Raw genomic sequence first — 12,435 nt, forward strand, 5'->3', positions numbered from 1 at the left:
GCAATGGCTGTAACTTTGTTCATTTGATGTAATATATAATATATGTAATGTTAAGTTTAGTATTGTAATGTGTGATGTTTATTAACTGGGAAGTCATACAAGTAGTGTTAAAAGTAATTTGAGAGCTGATGTAAAGTGAGCGTTGCTTAGCAACGATGTGTATCAACTGTTAAGGTAAACGGCTCATTTGTGCCGTGTAGTTTTTTAGCTATTGTTTAAATATTATTCCTGTTTATTAGTTTTCTTTACAGCGTGTCGCTAAGGTTTTGTATTGTCTTTTATTTGCAGGTCACTCGTGGTATTTCAACAGAAAAGAAGGAAATAAAAGGAGCAAGACGCTCTGATCCTGGCTCAAGTGTTATACCTGAGTTTGGATGACTGTTAAACTGTGATAACGTACACGAAGCACATAACACGCAGGGAGACCAGTACAATGGATTTGTATCATTAATAGTTGTATTACTTTCTTGTTGCTGTTTGTTTTATCATCAGTTTTATATGAAGTTGATTTTGCTAATAAAACAAACTCATTTTTTTATTTGTGGTGTTTCTGAAATCTTTCAACTTCTTCTAAATTGCAGTTTTTACCACAACACTGTCTCTGTGCAAAGTTTCAAATAAAACAACATCCCATGTTTGTTATCATCAATCAGAACAGCAGAACACAAACCATAATGACACAGAAATAGAAACCACTGAGACAAACAAGTCATTTTATACACTGAATGACTTTTGTATTTATGTCTGCTGTATAAATCTAAATACATTTAGTTTCATTATAAATGTTTTAAATGTAAATGCACCAAACTATTTAGTCTGGATAAAACTACAAGAGCCAATCAGTATTTTAGAGATTTATTTGATATATTTCTTCATTGTACATTCAGAAGTGACTCTATTGGAAATGAACGAGAGCATCATAAGACTGAAATGAAGTTATATAATCAGTAACTGCTGAGACTTTATATTGTAAATATAAGAATATCATAATTATGAATGAAAAAGAGAAAATGTAACGTTGCAGAATACATTAAACACAAAACAATAAACATAATAAAGGTTTGTAAAGAACTAAAAACTAAGTTATATTTCCTGTATTTGCTTTTATTTTCTGTACACATGTCAAAGTTTAAAGCAGGAATCAAACAATCTGAGCTGAAGAAGTAACTGTTAAGGTAAATATAAATGTGTATATATGTATTTATATATTTAGCACAACTGTATCTAACTTGTGCACGAAGAGAGAGAACGTAAAAACAAACACAACACAACGTCATAAGTGACATTTGTGAAGACTGATTAAAGTGATGAATGAGATGAATTGATGAGATGTGATGGTGAGAAAAGGCGAGCAGGAAACAGTCAGTCAGCATGTGTGCAGTTGGTGGACGGTCCCTTGTTTCTGAGGATCATCAGCAGAGAGAGTCCACAGCAGTACACCAGACTCTTCACTATCAGCACTGTGTACAGCACACAGAGCAGCAGCACCTGGTACTGAGACGGGACAAAAGCTGCTGGAGATGTTGGTGGTGGTGGAGATGTTGGAGTTGGCAGAGCTGGTGGAGATGTTGGAGTTGGTCTTGGTGGAATAAAAGTAGAAAACTCTGAAACAGCAAAAAGTGAAAAAGAAATGTCAGCGCTCTGCTCCTCTGCTCTCTCTGACAGCATCTCCAGATGAAGCTGAATCACTGCTGAACACAGTCACCAAGCCTTCATTACCTTGTTCTGTTCTCACTGTGTCCCCCCTGTGCTTGACGTAGCAGCTGTATTTATATGTGCTGTCCTCTTGCTGATGGAGCAGCAGGATGGAGGCGCTGCGTCCCAGCTCTCTGAGCTCCAGCTGCTCTCCCTCAGCAGAGGTCAGCTCCTCCAGCGGGCCGTTCTTCTTCTGTCTTTTCCAGGAGAACTGGACCAGAGGAGGAGACATGGCTGAGGCCAGACACAGCAGGGAGCTCTTCCCCTCCAGGTGGGCTCTGGATGCTGCTCGGTACACGCTCACCACGGGCTTCACTACCTGCTCAACTGAAGTTTGACAGCAGCAACAAGCAGCACAGACACACATTCACACAGTCAACAGCAGCTTACAGCACTGCACTGCATTCAGTCTGATCCTGGAAACTACATGATCACTAAACTACTCATCAATACACCACAAACATCATCTACTGGACACTGGATCAATAATCATATCAGACTAAAGCATCATGGAAGCTCATCATATGTCATGTAGAAAGATTCAAACACAATGTACCACTCTTTATCAAATTTACCACAACATTAATTACTAATATAATAACATTTGTAAAACTGAACATATATCATGACATAACAGCCTCATAGAAAATACATTTGTTCATGATTATAGTGTTTTATATGAAATATATTTACAACCATGTAGTTTAATGAATTCAAAGCAAATTAATTAATCAATAATTTAATTTATTTTCATGACTTTTATCTTTTATTTAAAATACAATTGCCACATCATGTTTAATGTGTAAAAAATATTTTTCTCTTTAACATTGATTTTTTTTTCATTTGTTAAAATAAATGATTGAAAATTACATATAAAATAAGTTTTCTAATAATTATAGTGTTTTATATGAAATATAATTACCACTATATACTTTATTATATTTTAAACAGAATCAATATATTAACAGTTATATTTTTCATCATGAAACATTTTTAAGTTTTATATAAAACAAAATCACCTCAACATGTAGAAATATGTCAAATATAATATAATGCAACATAATATAATATGATGACATTTGTCTTTGTAAAATTGAAAGTATAGTTTTATTATTTGGTTAAAATATATTATATTCATATTACATTTATAAATGATTATAATGTTTTATATGAAGTATATTTAGCACCATATACTTTAATCTAATCAGTCACACAATTCATCAATAGTTTTAAATATTTCAGCTTTTATATAAAATATAATTAACACATGTTCAGATTTATCAAATAAATATAAGAATAATATATTTCAAATTACAATAAGTATGTTTTCTTATTTATTATATTTTCTACATACTTTCTTAAATATTCTTAACATTATATCTTTGATATCAGTTTGATTTCATTTACAAATTCTATTTATATTAAATGTGTATGTTAAATATAACAGACCAAAAAATAAATTACTCAGAAAAAAATGATTTTTTTTTTTTTTAATTCAAGTGAATGCAATACGCTTCCGTAAATCATGAGATACATTTCACCATTTACAAATATATACTGTATATTTAACACATAATATATTTCTGACTATTTGCTTCTAAAATGACATTTAGGAACATTTATTAAATGATGTTTCACATCATATATCATCTTGTTTTTAACAAACAGCAGCTGCTGCTGAATCACTGAGATGATTAAATCCTGTTTATTTGTAACATTACTGATATCAGACTTTTTGGCTGGAAACAAACTTTGATGTGATGCATAAATAAAGAATAACTTGTGGTGTGCAGTGAGATTTGAAGCTCTTTTCAGGAGTTATTGATTAGTTTGATGTAAGAATGGCTGCATGAAGAATTCTCTACTAAATATGACAAAACTAACATGTAAAGCCTGAAGCAGCAGAAACTAAAACTACAAACACATTTTCAACTTGTTCAATAAAACAACTGAAGGAAAATGAAAGTTTAGACTTACCTACAAACAGTTTAGTTCCAGAGAGAAAGATGTCGTAGCCGTATCCTGACACACAGTGAAAAAGCGTCGTACAAAAACCTGTCTGCTGTTGAGTGTCAGCTGAGGTGAAATAATCCACATTTTTAAGCAGAATCATATTTCATCTCCATGATGTGTTTGTCTAATGTTCATATCAACATGACTGTCTCTTCTTTTATTTGATGTTAGCCACATTAGCAGTGTGACTGTATGGATACTAATGTCAGTCAGCTGGTCGGTCCTCCACTTAAGTGCAGATGGATTGGATCTGATTCTGGATCAAAGGACGGATGGATTGTAATTAAATGTTGTTCAGACGTTCACGGTCCCCAGAGGATTCAATTATTGATTTGACCTGGGCTGTGGTTTACTGCTCTCTTCCTGTCACAAGCACTGTTTGACATCTGGAGGTTTTTGTACAGGCTGCAGGGATCATTTCTCACTGTGGGAACATTTCACACAGTTACAGTAGTAGGTGGCTGAATGTGAGAGTTGAACTGTCTGGATCTGCAACTCATAGCCGTTCTGTTTCTTTGCAGCTGAGAAATCATCTTTCTGAGGATGATTGTAATCATCTTTATTTACTGCATCATCTCTACTGTCAATGTACAGAATCCTTGTGAACGTTTCTGTGTCTTTCTTCTGGTACCAGAATACATAATCACTGTAACACTGATCCGTTCCTCGACAGCTGAAGGAGACTGTTTCACCAGCTCTCCTGGTCAGTGTTAAATCATCCTGAATCAGCTGTGCTGCCATGGCAACCAGCGCTGTAGAGAAACAGACACACAGATGAAGGTCAGTATGACAGTGTTTGTTAAAGGTTGAGTTTGTGGGCTCCTGATTGGCTGGAAACACTCACCTGAACACAGACAGCACAGAGCAGCAGCTGGGAGGAAAAGCATTTTGTGAAGTGGTGTTTCCTCTGGTGAACCTGGGGAGAAGTGGCGCTCTGATGCAGCTGAGGCCAAACAAGGACGAGCTGTGAGATCAGACGAGGGCCACGTGGTTTCTAACAGGTCCTCAAACCTCCCATCAGCCCCTGCAGCCTTATGTGTCCGCTGCAGGGGCTGATTATTTTAATAATGTTATTCAACTATAATTTTAATATTGCAACAATAAGATAAAATGCTGCATGTTTTTGAATAACTAAATATTTATTAATGTTCATTAAATCAAAGTTTGGTATCAATAACAACCTGCAGCAGTCTACATGTTCAGCTGTTTCCAAAAGTAATTCTGCCTCTTTTTATTATATAATATACTTTACACATTATATGATATATTATTATTGTTGTTCAGACGTTTTATGACACTTTAAACCTATAGTTTAAATCTCATTCTACACTTTATATTACATTACCTCTATCTGCTGTGTGCTGCTGCTGTCAGTAATAAAACCTTTACACTGCTGCCATCTGGTGGCTACAACAACACATTGCTTCTTCTACTATTAGTCTCTTCATAGTTTTGTTTTCATGGCCCCAAATGTGTATAAAGAGTAGAAATGTGTAAGTATGTATCATGTGTACAGTAAAACTGAGAGTTGACCCATAGAGTTGATGTGTGATTCTTTTTAGTTGCAGAGTTTTCAGATGTTTTGTAAGGTCATCGTTGGACTCTGGGTGAAATGTCTCCCTATTATAATAAGTATTGATCCTCTTATTGAACCTTTATCTAATTTTGGTTGAATTGTGATAGGAATGGTATTTGTTTTGTATATTGTTTTTTCATTGTTTTAATTTACAACATACACTATTAAGGGCAGATAATAACAGGAGGGAACAAACTGGATCAGCTCCTCTAGGCTGAGACACTTTCTTAGTGTCAGTCTACCCTAAAGACTGTTTCACCATTAAAACAGTTTGATTTTCTTTGATATATTCTCCATTTGAGTGTGATTTGTTTGGAATGGCATTTATTTCGGATAATTTCTTAAATCAAATTTACAACATTTATATATAAATAAATTGTTAAATACACTTGTAATAGTGTTTGGTGTTTTATATTAATGCTTTTTATACTAAACATAATGTGAAATAATGCTAATCTGGAAATGATGAAGTCAAGCATAATTACACTGAATAACTTATGTGACATATGTGCACACATACCAATCATAAGTGAATTATAAAAGTCAGAAGTCGTAATAAATGAAAAGCTGTTTGGGAGCTGAAAGAGCCAAATGATGTGAGTCACTAACACGACTCAATAGATTAAAGTTCATGAATATTTTACAAACTGCTCTGAGACTGGAGTGTGTTCACCTACTACTGAGGGATAACAAGTGTGTGATGTGCTTAGAAAGCAAAGACACCACGAGTTTGTGTTTTTTTGTTTAAAAAAAAAAAATTAAATCATTCCTGTTAGGGATGTAAAAAAAAAAAAAACGAACGGCGGTACAAAAACTCTACGGTATTTTACCGTAGCCATTTTCTTGTAAATCGGGGTTGTTGTGTGTGTTGAACCCATAGACTGTATATAACCCAGGCGGGGAGTTCCTGTCCTCTGAAAAGAAGCCAATGCGGAAGTAACTTAGAGCTGCATTCTATCAAAAGGCCACCAGGGGGCGACCGTCTCTATACAAGTCAATGGAGAATTCACCAACTTCTCACTTGATTTCTAACCTCAGTAAACGTTTTCAAAATGTGTTTATGGTCTCAATCGCTAGTTTAAAGCCTTCTTCAATGCAGTATGCAGAGAGAGAGAGAGAGAGAGAGAGAGAGAGAGAGAGAGAGAGAGAGAGAGATGCACCATGGATAACTGAGGAGACGTGACAGTGGAGCAACGTGAACCTGTGAGTTATGGTCTAACTAGTCGCTCTCCACTTATTCAACGTGCTTAAATATCGCTTAAATATCGTCATCGTCAAGTCAACACAGAGCAGATCGTGCGGGACAGGAAATCGTGTACAAAATACATAATAAAACACCGGGTTAACTTTCAAAATAAAATGCACCGTGTTTACGGCGGATCATATTTCCCTCACTACAGGTCTGAAGTACAGGTCCGAGGTTTAGATATAAAGTTTATTGTGACTTTGATAATGTGAATAAACTCATGTTGACACAAAAGAAAGAGCAAATGCATATCACTTTCACCTACACAGGACACACAGCTAAGTAGTTAGCTTTCTATTAGCACTTTATTTTTTAATTTTACATTCATTTCCAATCATAAAATCAAAAATCATAGTGCGCTCTGCACGCACACATGCTGCCTTTTTCTGAGTTTGAGCCACTGCCCCTCTATAATCATGTGCACGTCCCTGACCACAGGTGAGGTCTAAATCAAAGCAGGAAGCAGAAAGGTAAATACTGAGAAAGATGGTGCCCCATCTATTCCTGTGGCTGCAGAAGAGCTGGCTATACTGTCAGCCACATAATATTTAGAGTACACAAGAGAGAAATAAACATGAGGAGGGCTTAACAACAGCCGTTATTCAATCAAGACTATTTTTACAAAACTTTTTTCACCTGGAAAACTACAACTTTACATGAACATTGATTAGGAATTACATCCTTTGTTAAAAACATTTTTATCTTGGGATTACTTTATAAAAAATGACATTTAGATACCTTAAACTACACTCCTTTACGAAGTGCAGGTGATACCATCGAGGTCACTGTTTCTTTCAATGTGTTCTCCACCTTAAAGACGTTTATACATAAAATCTCACAAATACATTGCTTTTCTTAGGAAAAACTAAAATCACACCATCACTACTTTCAACTGTTGTCAATGTAACATTTCAGCTTTTCTACAAACGGATGGCATGTTAATACTGTCAAAGGTTAAACTTGGTAACCATAATCACTGATTTGGGATATAACATGAAAAGCAATAAAGAAACAGTCGTTGCATCATAAATTATTACATATCATTCTCTCCAGTGTGAATGCGTTGGTGTTTTTTTAGACTATTGTCTTGAGTGAAAGTTTTCCCACATTGCTCACAGCTGTACGGTCTCTCTCCAGTGTGAATGCGTTGGTGTGTTTTTAGACTACTGCTACAAGTGAACATTTTCCCACATTGCTCGCACCAGTAAGGCTTCTCTCCAGTGTGAATGCGTTGGTGTGTTTTTAAATGACTGTCTTGAGTGAAACTTTTCCCACATTGCTCACAGCTGTACGGTCTCTCTCCAGTGTGAATGCGTTGGTGTTTTATTAGATTACTGTTACGTGTACAACTTTTCCCACATTGCTCACAGCTGTATGGCTTCTCTCCAGTGTGAATGCGTTGGTGTTTTTTGAGAGTACTGTCTTGATTGAAAGTTTGCCCACATTGCTCACAGCTGTACGGCTTCTCTCCAGTGTGAATGCGTTGGTGTTTTATTAGATTGCTGTTATCCGTGAAAGTTTTCCCACATAGCTCACACCAGTAAGGCTTCTCTCCAGTGTGAATGCGTTGATGGGTTTTTAGGGAGCTTTTGTGAGTGAAAGTTTTACCACATTGCTCACAGCTGTACGGCTTCTCTCCAGAGTGAGTTTTCTGAGGAATTGGTAAATATCTTGACGTGGTGATGGCATCGTCAGAGGGCCGACAGCAGTGATATTTGATTTCCTTTCTTCCTGTTTGTTTCTATGACAACAGACAAATACAGAGAAAGAGAGAGAAAGAGTAAGTTAGGTGACAAGTCATTAAAAAAACAGAGTTGCACTTTGAGAAATCAAGGATCCAGTATTTTTGAAACTTGACCCTGACCACAGACTACATCAGGACATCTAGTCCTCTCCTGACCTTTGTGAAGCCATTAATAGAGCACTGACAAAAAAGAAAATGAAAAAAAAAACAATACAATAAGAAAACTGCAAAGAGATCGATATGGACTGTTAGTCGGAAAAAACAAGACATGAAGATGATTAAGGTCCTACTCAGAGATGTGCCACTATGATATCATGGTAAACAGTGCCATCATGATAATCGATAATTTCCCTGAAACTCTTCTTTTAGTGTAAAAATATAGTTTAATGATTTTCCAGTTTCACCACAATCACCTCATTCTAGAGATGCACGATATATATCGGTCCCCTAAAATATCAGCCGATTTGGGCTTATTTTCCCGATAAAAATATCCGATAATTTAATGAAAACGCGGGGACTGCGTTCAAGCTGAGTAGCGACTTTTACTTTACTTTTTCATTCAGGCCGAGTAGGCGAAACAAGCCATGACGCGCAGTGGCACGTCACATCCGATGCATGCTGCCAGTGAGTGAGTAAACAAACATGTCTTCACCAGTATGGTCGTTCTTCACGGTGGCAGAAGATGACAATGCTGTCGCTATATGCAAAGCCTGTTCAGCACGGATTGCGAGAGGAGGAAAGAAGTCGTCAAGCTTTAACACGACTAATCTCATAGCTCACCTGAAAAGTCGGCATCGCGGCAAAGAGGTATTTAAGGAGTATGAGGCAGCGGCTGCAGCAGCTAGCACAAGCAGTGATAAAACCAATGCGGTGAAAACTAAAGCAACGACAGCACGAAAGTCCGATGTTACCATTCTGCAGTCTTTTGAAAAAAGTAGACTCTTTGCAAGAGACAGTGAAAAGACCAAAGCCATTAACGACAAAGTAATGGATTTCATAGCACTCGGCGACCAGCCTTTCTCCGTGGTCGAAGACCCATCTTTTCGTAGCCTGTTAGCACACTTGGAGCCACGCTACACTCTTCCAAGCCGCCGCTATTTCTCAGACGTGTCCCTCCCTGCACTTTATGATGTTGTTGCCACACACATCCACAACCTAATCGACAAGAATGGACTACACATAAGTTTTACAACAGACATATGGACGTCTGATGTTAGCCCTGTTAGCATGCTAAGTCTAACAGCACAGTGGCTAGACGAGGACTTTAATTTGCAACAAGCCCTGCTGCATGCTCAGGAGTGCCCCGGATCACATACTGCAGCAATGATATGCCAGGCGTTTAACACCATGCTTGCACACTGGAATATAACGAAAGACCAAGTGCATGTTGTACTCAGGGACAACGCACGCAACATGATCAAGGCCATGGAGGAGTGTGGGCTTGCCAGCTTGGGCTGTGTAGCACACACGTTACAGTTAGCTGTAAACGAGGCTGTACTGAGCCAAAGAAGCATCGCAGACTGTGTCGCGATTAGCAGGAAGATAGTCGGACACTTTAAACACTCCAATGTCGCCACCTCCCGCCTACGAAACTTACAGAAACAACTTGGCATGAAAGAGGCAAGGCTTCAACAAGACGTGGCTACTCGATGGAATACTACGTTCTACATGCTGACCGGCTTGTTGCAGCAGAAACGAGCACTGGCAGCATATGCCGTAGATTTCGACTTGCCTGCATTTCTGAGCCCAAATCAGTGGGCTTTAATTGAAAACATGCTCACAATTCTTGACCCGTGTGAGCAGCTGACAAAAAACATGAGCTCAGCAACAGCCACTGCAGCTGATGTGATCCCCTCCATTGAAGCCCTGAAGCGTCTGTTAAACAGGACTGTTGCGACAGATCATGGGATCAAAACTTCAAAGAGCACGCTACTGCAAGCTGTTGAGCAGCGTTTCCGTCACATCTCGACAGAGTCCCTGTGTTTTCTTGCCACAGTGTTGGACCCAAGATACAAAGACTGCTTTTTTGACCAAGCAACAAAGATGGAAGCAATGGAAGTCTTAAAGGCCAAAGTGAGATGTGCATCACCGACAGAAAATGAGCCACAGGAGAAGAGAACCAGGACAGATGACAACAACAATGCTTCCTTCAAGAAAACACCACAAACGAGCTGAACCACAGCCAAGCAGATCAGCAGGTAATTTAATTGATTTGTTGTTTAAATAAAGCTGTGGCTATCTGAGAACATAGGAAAAATGGTATATGTTAAATATGTTATGTATAACATTAAATATAATTTTGTTTTTGTTCTGTGTTATTCTTCTATTACTTTAGATTCAAGCCTATCTGTCCGAGCCCACAATTCCTCGATCTGAGAGCCCCTTGGACTACTGGAGAAGCAACAAATTCCGGTTCCCACAACTTGCCCCCCTCGCACGGAAGTACCTGTCCTCTTCTTGCACAAGTGTAGACAGTGAACGTTTATTTTCTGCCGCTGCAAATGTTATCGATGAAAAACGAAACCGACTTGGATGTGAGAAAGCAGAGATGCTTCTGTTTGTTAAGAAAAATCTCCCACTGATGCCCTCCCCCAGAATACAGAAAATATAATGCAGATAATGTAGGCAGTGACAAGTTTGGGGGGAGGTTAGGAAATGTTGAGAAGAGGAAATCCTTGAAGCTTTTGTTGAAGTTTTAAGTATTTAAGTTTTTTATTGTTGTTAATCTAAATTAGTTTTGTTTTGGACTTGAATATTTACCTCCCTAAGGAATGCACCTTTTTTGTTAAAATTAAGATGCACATTTGATGCATATTTTTGTTACAGTTGTCTTGCTACGTGTTTTATGTGTAGCAGATGACCACATATGTTGTGATGATATGAAACAGTGACAAGTTTGGGGGGAGGTTAGGATAGGAAATGTTGAGAAGAGGAAATCATTTAAGCTTTTAAGTTGAAGTTTTAAGCATTTAAGTTTTTTTATTGTTGTTATTCTAAATGAGTTTTGTTTTGATGCAGTCAAGCATTAATGATTTTCAGAATGCACTTTACTTCATTAAAAATTTTTTTTTTTAAACAGACTTGAATATTATATCTACCTCCATAAGGGATGCACTTTTTTTTTGTTAAAATGTAAATGCACTTTTGATGCATATTTTTGTTGTGTCTTGCTACATGTTTTATAGCAGATGACCTCAATTTGTGATATAATGAAAATAAAAACATTTGCAGAGTCGGAAAGTTGTTGTTTGTTGTTATAGATAGGTCAGAACAACGAACTCCTCAGTTTTCTATCCTGCACAAAGTAGATTATATCAATATATTATGTTAAATATGAAAATGTGAACATATCGGGTATCGGTATCGGTATCGGCCCTGAGAAGCAGGAAATTATCGGTTATCGGTATCGGTTGGAATTTTTAATATCGTGCATCACTACCTCATTCCCTGAGAAATATTTTGTTGCAGCTTGGTTGCACTCTGCAAAAGAAATATCATCAAAAACACAGTTTCAACTCTAAACGACAGCAAGTTGTTCACAGTTCACACAGGAAAATATCTGGAAATCACTTTAAATGAAGCAAAAGGCCCCTGAGAAGATGGTATCGTCACATTTCAACACCCTCCTAATCCTGGTCAACTTGCACAGGTGGGGAATGGGGAGGACCCCATGTGTCAGTTGTGTGGAGTGAAAGGAACACATCCTATCAGGGCGTAAAACCTTTTACCCAGAGGAGATATATAGGTGGTGCCATGACAAGGTGTTAACATTGCTCACTGACATCTTGGAGAAGGAAAGAAGAAACAAACACCCAGAAATCAAGGCTGAACAAGGTACCAGTGGTGATACCGTCTACAACCCTAAGACCAGACATCATCATGTGGTCTCAGGAGGGCAATATGTGGAGCATAAGAACTGAACACTGCTTCTTCATGTTTAGTTTTGACTCTGGGACTGCTTCCCTGCTAATCCGAGTCAAACCTCAGTTTTATACAAGTTAATTGTCTAAGCAGTATGCAAGTTATGTAATAGCATTTGTCATGTAAATACAAGACAAATGGTACATGTATGATAAGCCTGTGTAATCATCAGTTAAGAAGATATTTAGTTCCAAATATTGTCACAATTTCTACTTCTTGTAACACTACTGCCCTCTAGTG

At 37.5% G+C, this 12,435-nt stretch overlaps 1 pseudogene; it reads right to left on the reverse strand.

The window, feature by feature from the left end:
- Positions 1-1,007: 1,007 nt before the first annotated feature.
- On the reverse strand, positions 1,008-4,608 carry LOC128372459 (immunoglobulin lambda-1 light chain-like; annotated as a pseudogene).
- Positions 4,609-12,435: the final 7,827 nt, after the last annotated feature.

The sequence above is a fragment of the Scomber japonicus genome, chromosome 14 (genome assembly GCF_027409825.1).
Source record: "Scomber japonicus isolate fScoJap1 chromosome 14, fScoJap1.pri, whole genome shotgun sequence".
Lineage (NCBI taxonomy): Eukaryota > Metazoa > Chordata > Actinopteri > Scombriformes > Scombridae > Scomber > Scomber japonicus.